Source organism: Gouania willdenowi, unplaced genomic scaffold, assembly GCF_900634775.1.
Source record: "Gouania willdenowi unplaced genomic scaffold, fGouWil2.1 scaffold_418_arrow_ctg1, whole genome shotgun sequence".
In the NCBI taxonomy this organism is placed as follows: Eukaryota; Metazoa; Chordata; class Actinopteri; order Blenniiformes; family Gobiesocidae; genus Gouania; species Gouania willdenowi.
The window spans coordinates 111,683-120,427 of NW_021145178.1; the positions used below are offsets into that span (position 1 = coordinate 111,683).

Below are 8,745 nucleotides of genomic sequence, written 5' to 3' on the forward strand. Positions count from 1 at the left end.
CTCTGTGATGCTCTGTGTGAACACTTTAAGTTCCAGTTGTCTGTCGTCAACAGCTGGAACAATAAGAGTTAAACGTCCATTTATTTATGTCACAATAAAGCTGGATTTCTGGTTTTTAACTCGAAAACATTTGCCTGGACAAAACAAACAACAAAAATGGATAAAATAATCTTGTGCTTTTATTTTGACGAGGATAAATCGAGCAGCAGAGGATAATTTAACACATCGAACACAAACATGAAGGTAATTATGTTTCAAATTTAGTCAAATAAAGTAAATCAGGGCAAACAAACATCAGTTTTCTGAATGAATTTATTTTTTAAATCCGGTTTTCGAATTTTTTAAATTTTTTCTTAAATCCGGTTTCCGAATTATTATTTTATTGAAATATGTTTTCGAATTCAATTTGTTTTTTTTTTTAATCCATTTTCCGCATTAATATTTTTTTTCAAATCTGGGTTCTGAATGTTCATTAACAACAACTACAATACTACGGTAACTTCACAGATACCGGTGGATAATAATAATATTAATGCATTAGATTTTATTTATTTATCTAATGAATTCAACCAGGACTCTAAGCTATGCTTTATGACGACTGTGTCCTCTAGAACTAAAGTATCATCTTTACCTGTCAGTCACTCATGTTAAAGTTGTGCTGACTGCAATGGCTGGAGAGAAAAAAAAGTGAAAATGACCGAATTTTCAGATTTTCTGCGTGAGCGAGGGTTTCCAGAGGAATGTACATTCGGTCATTTTCACTCTTTTTCCTCCTCCAGCCACTCAGAAACACGATGCCTGTCTCCACCTGTGTTTTCTGTGGGAAGAGCTTGCAGGCTTCCCCGCAAAAAAAAAAAAAAAATCAAGACTAAAAAAAATAAATAAAGTAAAATAAAATAATAATAATAAAAAATAAAATCAAAAATCAAAAAAAAAAGGTTACTCCCGTACGTACGTACGTACCTCACTCGCTGTTTTTTTTATTTTTTATTATTTTTATTTTTTATACTGTTTTTTTAAAAAACAAATAAAAAAAAAAAAAAACATTTATTGGAACAATGTGTTTGGATTTTGAGAATTATTTTAAGTCAGGTTAAGGACAGACGACAAATTAGGTAGAGGAATGAAGAAAATGTGTGCCGAAGACACCACAGCTACAGTGGAATCACATTCGTAAACAAAATGTGCACCACGCCACTTTTCATTACCACAACAAAACAAGCTAACGCTAGCTTTCGAAGGAACAACTTACTTGCAGCAGTGGCAAGCTGGATCTGTTCTCCTCCGATAATTGTGCACCTGCGTCTCGCCCCTCCACCTGCGTCTGAACTCTCGTTTCTTCATCAGTCGGCTGGATATCATCATGTAAGTATAGCGGGTGTCTTCTTTTAATGTGATGATAGTATGAATTATAAACCATGTAATCCTCTGTGCACCCGTCGATACCGCATAGCAGCCAAAAGTCCGGACTGCGGCTGTGCAGTTTGTTGATATGGCTCAGTAAGAGCTTCAGTGAAAAAGTGGTAAAAACTGCACAAATAGAGCACCGCCAGACCATACTCATCTATTGTATGAAAATCGTAAAACATCGTTTTCTTGAGCTCATGTCTTGATAAATTTAGTTGAGGAATAAGTCCCACTCAAACGCGTGTTTCCCAAAGGTAGTTAAGTACATTCTTAGCTAATGGGGGGGTATAATATTGACACATGTTTGAAGTATGATAGGCTGTTAATGCAACTGTATGCCACATATTATTATCCAAACATTTTTTATGTAAAGGAAAAAGTGTTCTTGACCAAAATTTAACAAAGTAGTGATTATATGGCGACATGACATTGACTTTATGCTCCCCCCCCCCTCAGTGAATTGGTATCTTCCAATGCAACGCAGGACCGTCGACGTTGGCCGCAAATTGCGTAGCGCCCATTTTTTGGCGGTGAATCTGAGAAGGCAGTCGTTAATATTCAAACAAAAAAAAGAAAATACTATATCTTTCTAGTGTGGTGGTTGCTGGACATCTTGAAGATCCAACATGGATGAAGATGGGGCGAGCGAAACATATCCAGAGATGGACAGTTTATCAGCTTCAGTATTAAAAGGTAAAATTTGTGTATTATCTTTTATAGCAACATGCTAAATGCTAACTAGCTAACGCTTCGCATGTGTTGAGAGACTATTTCAACTTTTGATTGATTTGTGTTTAACCTTGAAATTTGTTACTTGTCACTCATTTTATTTGTGGCACTGGTATTTCTTTCTTTTTTACGGTTTTGTCAGTAATATTAATTCAGTCAGTGTGCTACAGGTATACAGATTTTTGCTTTTTCAATCAACAGAGTTAATGCACATTTATACAGCTGATTGGAATATTTAGTTTAAACTTTAATAACTGCCATATTTATTCAAATATTTGTTTTTTATTAGCTGCTGGTGTGAAGATGGCCATGTTGCCCAGCCTCAGTAAGGAGGATTTGCGAGACCTGTTTCCTGGGTCAGAAAACTTTTTAAGAAGAAGACACATTTGGCAACTTGTTCATGTGGATATGGAGGTGAGCTGTATTTATTGTTTGTATAAGAGTTTTGCCCCTAACTGTTAGAAGTGAGGCCAAATGTCTGTTGTGTTTATGTTGCAGAGTCAGAAATTGGATCACCCCGCTCTTGACACTTCTGTTATAGACAGCCCATCTACACCTTTGTTTTCCTCCTCCTCTGACAGCAACATCAGCTCTCCAACACCCTTCAATTCTCCAAAACCTAAACACAAAGATTGTTCTGGCGCCACTAAAAAGCTTCGGCTAATTAGTCCAGAGTATGTCATATACACTGACACAGAACTAGAACTAGCAAGAAGTGCTTACTTTGAAAAGCAGCGTGCTGGACAAGACAAAGACTACACCATGCCAAAAGACTTGCTCTGTAGACTCATTAGGAATACAGTAACAGGCATGATTGCTATGAAAAGAGCGTCCGAGGATGATTTTAAGTACCCAGGCTCCCGTGAACTGACTGCCATGGCTAAGCGTCTAGTAGAATACTACCCAATGCTGTGAGACAAGTCTACGTCCAATACACCTGAATGGTTAAGTCTCTCATTGTGTTGAGGAATTTTTTTTTTAATCTGTTACCAATGGTAATAATAGTTTGTTTTTATTGTTTTGTTATTTTAGGAAATGGTGAAGAAGCAGTTGTTGAAAAGGGTTCAGAATGTGACAACTCCAAAAAAGAAGCAAGGTCCAACCCCATCAAGAAAAGGACCTAGAAGCCTAAAATTCCAGAGCAGCCAGGCGACGTGCACTGAAGAGAGTGATGAACCTTTCTCCTCCCCTGCTTCAGTCTCTTCAGCTGCTTCATCAGTCGCCTCGTCGTCTTCCTCCACTGTGATCCTAGAGAAGTCAACTCCTTCTACAAGTACTTCCCAAGAGGTGGATCTCTATAGTGCTATAGGTTAGAATTTGACTTTCCTTTTACATTTACTAAATGCTTAAGTCATATTTTCATTTGTATATCACGTCAACACAGTGTTATAAATAGTTGGTGTATTGCTTTTCTTTTGATATCATTTTTGTTTGTGTTCCCAGAGAGCCCACAGAGCCAAGCGAGACACTATAAAACTCTGCAGGATTTGTACAAAACTAAGAACAAACCCAACAAGGAAGATGTATCCCAGCTGCTGGAATTGGAGTTCCAATCTAGACGAGCTTTCATTGACTCTGATGTGATGAAGGAACAGGACAGGCCTATGAAGATACTGCAGGCTTATCCATGTTTTAAAGAACTTGGCCATGGAAGTATTTTTTTCTCACTTAACTTGTATATTTCACTTGAACAAAGGCCTCTTAATTTAAATCTCTACTGTTAGATCATCGATGAACTCCAGCGAATCCTTGATAAAGGAAACCCCTTCTTCACAATGGAGCTGAAGAAACGTTGGCTGAGATTTTTTAACCAGGCACAGTTTTATGGGGTGTTCAAAAAAATCATAGGACCACCACTGCAGGACCAAGGTAAGGATGATTTATTTGCTGTTACCCACATACACAAAGACCTAAAATTATTATGATTTATTATTATTGTTTAAACAGTAAAGAATGCACTTGCTGTCCTGAAAGTACTGCCTCAGATGTTCCCTTCGCATGTAGCTCTGCTGAAGAGGTTGGGACACCCAAGTGATGCTTTGATTCACATTTTGAAGGTAAGGTTAATATACATATATACACACACACACACACACATATAATTAGAATATCATGAAAAAGTTCATTTATTTCTGTAATTCAACTTAAAATGTGGAACTAATATGTGATATAGACTCAACATGCAAAGTGACATAATGTCAAGCCTTTATTTTTTTATAATTTGGATGATTATGGCTTACAGTCCATTTTCAAAATATTCAAATTTTATGAGATTTTTAATTTGGGGTTTTTACAAGCTGAGCCATAATAATCAAAATTATAACAAATAAAGGCTATACATATCTCACTTTGCATGTAATGAGTCTATCATATATTAGTTTCACAGTTTAAGTTGAATAACAGAAGTGACTTTTTCATGATATTCTAATTATAGGACGAGCACCTGTGTATATATTAGAGTGCTGCAACCCGACCGAAGTCCGACGGGACCTGTCGGAACCCAACGGATTCGGTCGGGCTCGGACAAATATTTAGAACTTATCTAGAAATATCTTAATGCCTATCGGGCTCGGTTCGGATTCGATCACTGCTCTGTCGGACGAGAGCGATGCAGTTCCGTCTTTGTGTGTGTCACTGTTGTTAAGGAGTGTTTCTATTATCATGTACTTTGTTCAAACTTATATATTTGGGTGAAGATTTAATGAATTGTTTGTTTTAGTCAGCAGAGGACCCCAACACTTACCTTCAATCAAGACCCTTGGTCAGCCCTGTGGTGATTGTCTGTGAGACAAACTGCATCCTGGTCATTGGAACAGTTCCTCTGCTGACTTTCCCCAAAGAAGACCTCAGTGAAAGCGTGATGTATGTTCTTGGCTGTTATTACACCTTTCACCTCACATATCCCAAGTGCATTGCTACCCTCCTGTCTGTTCTACAGACAGAGGTTTTGTTAGATGCCATCCATGAGAAGGACATGACTACTACCTACAAAAAATCTATGGCTGAATGGAGAAAGTTTCATGATTAAGACAGTTTAAACATCAGTTTTATTTTAAGTAGTTCAGCAGCATTAAGTCCCTCCTTTTAAAATGTGGCTCCTGTTCAATGATGTTAAACTACAGTCGTGTGGGGCTATTGGTTATTGCTCTGGTTTGTGGTCTTGACATTGTGATTTTTGCACAATAAAAGTGTAGAAAGATATGTCTCAAATGTTTGTTTTGTTTTTTAACTCTAATTTTAAGGTAAATTGTCTTTCATTAAATTCTGATTTTAAGCATTATTTTCTTGTAAACATTATCATATTTTAGTGAAATGTGCTTGTTTTTGGAATAGCTGTTCCTATTTCAAGTTTTATTTACTAAGCTATTTTTTCTTATTTACAATAATCAGGTCTAAATAGGCCAAAAATAAGTGAATATTTCTGATTTTAAGAAAATTGTTCTAAACGTTACAGCTTGAAAAAAAGACAATATTGCTTGTTTTGAGTCTAAAACTACTAATTTCAAGATTGCTGTGGGTCATATGGGGCTAGTATTATTTTCTTATTTTTGAAAATCTTACCAAGTAAAATTTTCTTGTTCTGTTGGCAGATAATTTTGCTTATTTTAAGTGTTATTTTTCTTATTTTATTATATTTTTTTTCTTATTTTTTTAAGTGGAATTTTTGCAGTGCAGACATGTGTATTGGTGTTATTGATCTCCATTCTGCTGATCAGTTCAGTCACTAACTGCTGTACAGTAGATGAACGCAGCCGTCCCACCTTCATGGTTCACACTCTGTGTCCTCGTAGCTTTCCCCCACCTGAAGGAAACCAATCAGTAGCTTTATTAGAATCTAATTCAACAATAGGTTCCATTAATCAATCAATCTGGAAACCAAACTAAACACCAAAAAGGATCAAACCGTTAACGTTTGTTAAATGTTTCCTAGGCTAAAGGAGGTTATAAAGGAAGCATTGATCCTCTTTACCTTAGCTTGAAGAGAACTTGGACACTCTTTATCATGGCCACCACTTAAACACTTCAGAGGGTTAAGGAACAGTGGATAGGAAAGGAGATAGGAGGGAACATTAGGATACAACCAGAGAGAGTAGCAACAACTCCGTTCACTCTAATGGTTAATTTTATTTACAGCGATGGCGGCTCATGAACACACCCCAAGTCACCCACTTGGGGTGTGTTCATGAGCACATTGAAGCTACAGTAGATTAGACAGTCTGTGATGAACTTTTGAACGGTAAAATGTTTAAATAATCATATTGGATATTATTATTATTATTATTATTATTATTATTATTATTATTATTATTATTATTATTATTATGATTATTATTATGATTATGATTATGATTATTATGATTATTATTATTATTATTATTATTATTATTATTATTATTATTATTATTATTATTAATAACGTGTGCATTAAAGACTGTTGGTGGATTATCCTCTGCTAAACTAGATTGAGGCATCATTAGCAGATAATAGATGAGACTAAGATATGCTAATGTTACTGGATAAAGTTAGCATCACAGCCTTAACCATAAGGTTTAATTTTATTAATTAGATTTTATCCAAAGATGTGGAATAAAAGAAAATACTAAATAAAATAAATTAATACTAATAAAATAAATAAAAATCAATAAAACTTGATTTATTTTGTTGTAGTAAATTAAATTAATGAATGAACTATAACTTTAGGACATCTGATTGTACAGTGATGAGTATCAGCAGAAAAATGAGGAATGGATTCTGGAGTACGAGCTAGCATGATAAAGTTAACGTAACAAAAACAACAATGTAGAAAACTATTTTTGTGATATTGTTATGAATTTAAAGTGTATATTAGAGATTTCTAAACAGCAATCTTAAACATAAAGATAACTTATGGATTGAGTGTTTTAAGCTTTGTGTTACTCTGTAAATGGGAAAGGTAAGTTAAAAACCATCAGTGAGATTGAAAACACATAAGTTTAAAATAGACCAACAATGATGAAAATAAATTATACTAGACTAAACGAGGAACTATACGTAATACTATAAGTATTATAGGCTATTACTGTATTATACAAGTTATTATGCTAATCATGTAATATTGTTAGAGTGTAAGTGACCTACTGTAGGAGCACAGGGAACAGTGATGTCACAGGACTGGTTTCATATGATGGAGCATCAACAGACCATGATGAGTCATGAAAACATGACAAGGTGTGTTTCAAATGTGTATTAGATATCATACTGAACATTTTATATGAATTATATTAGTAATCACACCTATTCTATGTAATAATTTCACACTACTACTGCTGTGATGCTGCATGGTGAGGACCAATGATGCTGCATGGTGAGGACAAATGATGCTGCACGGTGAGGACCAATGATGCTGCATGGTGAGGACCAATGCTGCTGCATGGTGAGGACCTGTGATGCTGCATGGTGAGGACCAATGATGCTGCATGGTGAGGACCAATGATGCTGCATGGTGAGGACCAATGATGCTGCATGGTGAGGACCAATGATGCTGCATGGTGAGGACCTGTGATGCTGCATGGTGAGGACCAGTGATGCTGCACGGTGAGGACCAATGATGCTGCATGGTGAGGACCTGTGATGCTGCATGGTGAGGACCAATGATACTGCAGGTCAGGATGGCTGGATAAATGATGTTTTGTTAGGTTGCAGAGTAGTGATGCTGGCTGTGTGCATCAGTGCATTGTAATAATGTCTATTTTTATATATTTATGAACATAATAGATATGTTTTCAATGTGTTCAATGTGTCCTGCCTGTTTTTAATGACCTCTTTTTAAAGAAAATTAAAGAAAATTCAAAGCAATACATACTGTATACAATACATATTAACACATTTTTAAACAATGTTTTCATTAATACAAATTTAAGTTAGGTAAAAACTATTTATGGAACTACATAAACATATATTGTATATACACATACATATGATGGTGTACTGTATAAATATTGTCAATCAATGCAGTTATTGACGACAAATTACCAAAAATCCCAGATATGTCAATGGATTCAAATTGCCCGCCACTAACTTCTGGAACAAACTGAGTTTACATGAATCATGTGATGGTCAAGCATTTTGGACTTTGTCGTACCAAAGTAGTGACCCCCAACAGAATCTGTATCCCCTGCTGCGGCAGTGCGCATGAAGGGCGGAGCTACAATTCTATGTTTAGATATCAGTTTAGCTTATTATTAAAACTAAATGTGGATTGTTACGATCATGCTTTGATTGTTAAAGATGGATAATTATTTATGGTTTCTTTTTAACATATGATAATTAAACGTTATTTTCAGAACATCTAATTTTAATTTAATCTAAATCTAACAACAAAACCATGTACGTAAACAGAGACAAAACTGATATAATCCAGACAGTAAGATTAACATTAAAAAGACAGTTTGAGCAAAATACACAAAATATAAATTGTTAACAAAAAAAATAATTATATTTTAAATATTAAACCTAATACACATTAAACAACTCATATATACCTTATAAATCAAATAAAGCAGACACAATAGAGCCTTAAATGATATATAATAATAATAATAATAATAATAATAATAATAAAAATAACAA

The 8,745-nt window shown here is 35.0% G+C and overlaps 1 long non-coding RNA gene across 1 annotated transcript; it reads left to right on the plus strand.

The window, feature by feature from the left end:
* The first annotated feature begins 4,162 nt into the window (after positions 1-4,162).
* Positions 4,163-5,335, plus strand: LOC114460183 (uncharacterized). Its single transcript, XR_003673570.1, has 2 exons — positions 4,163-4,193; positions 4,856-5,335. It is a non-coding gene; the product is annotated as an uncharacterized LOC114460183 (long non-coding RNA).
* The last annotated feature ends 3,410 nt before the right edge of the window (positions 5,336-8,745 follow it).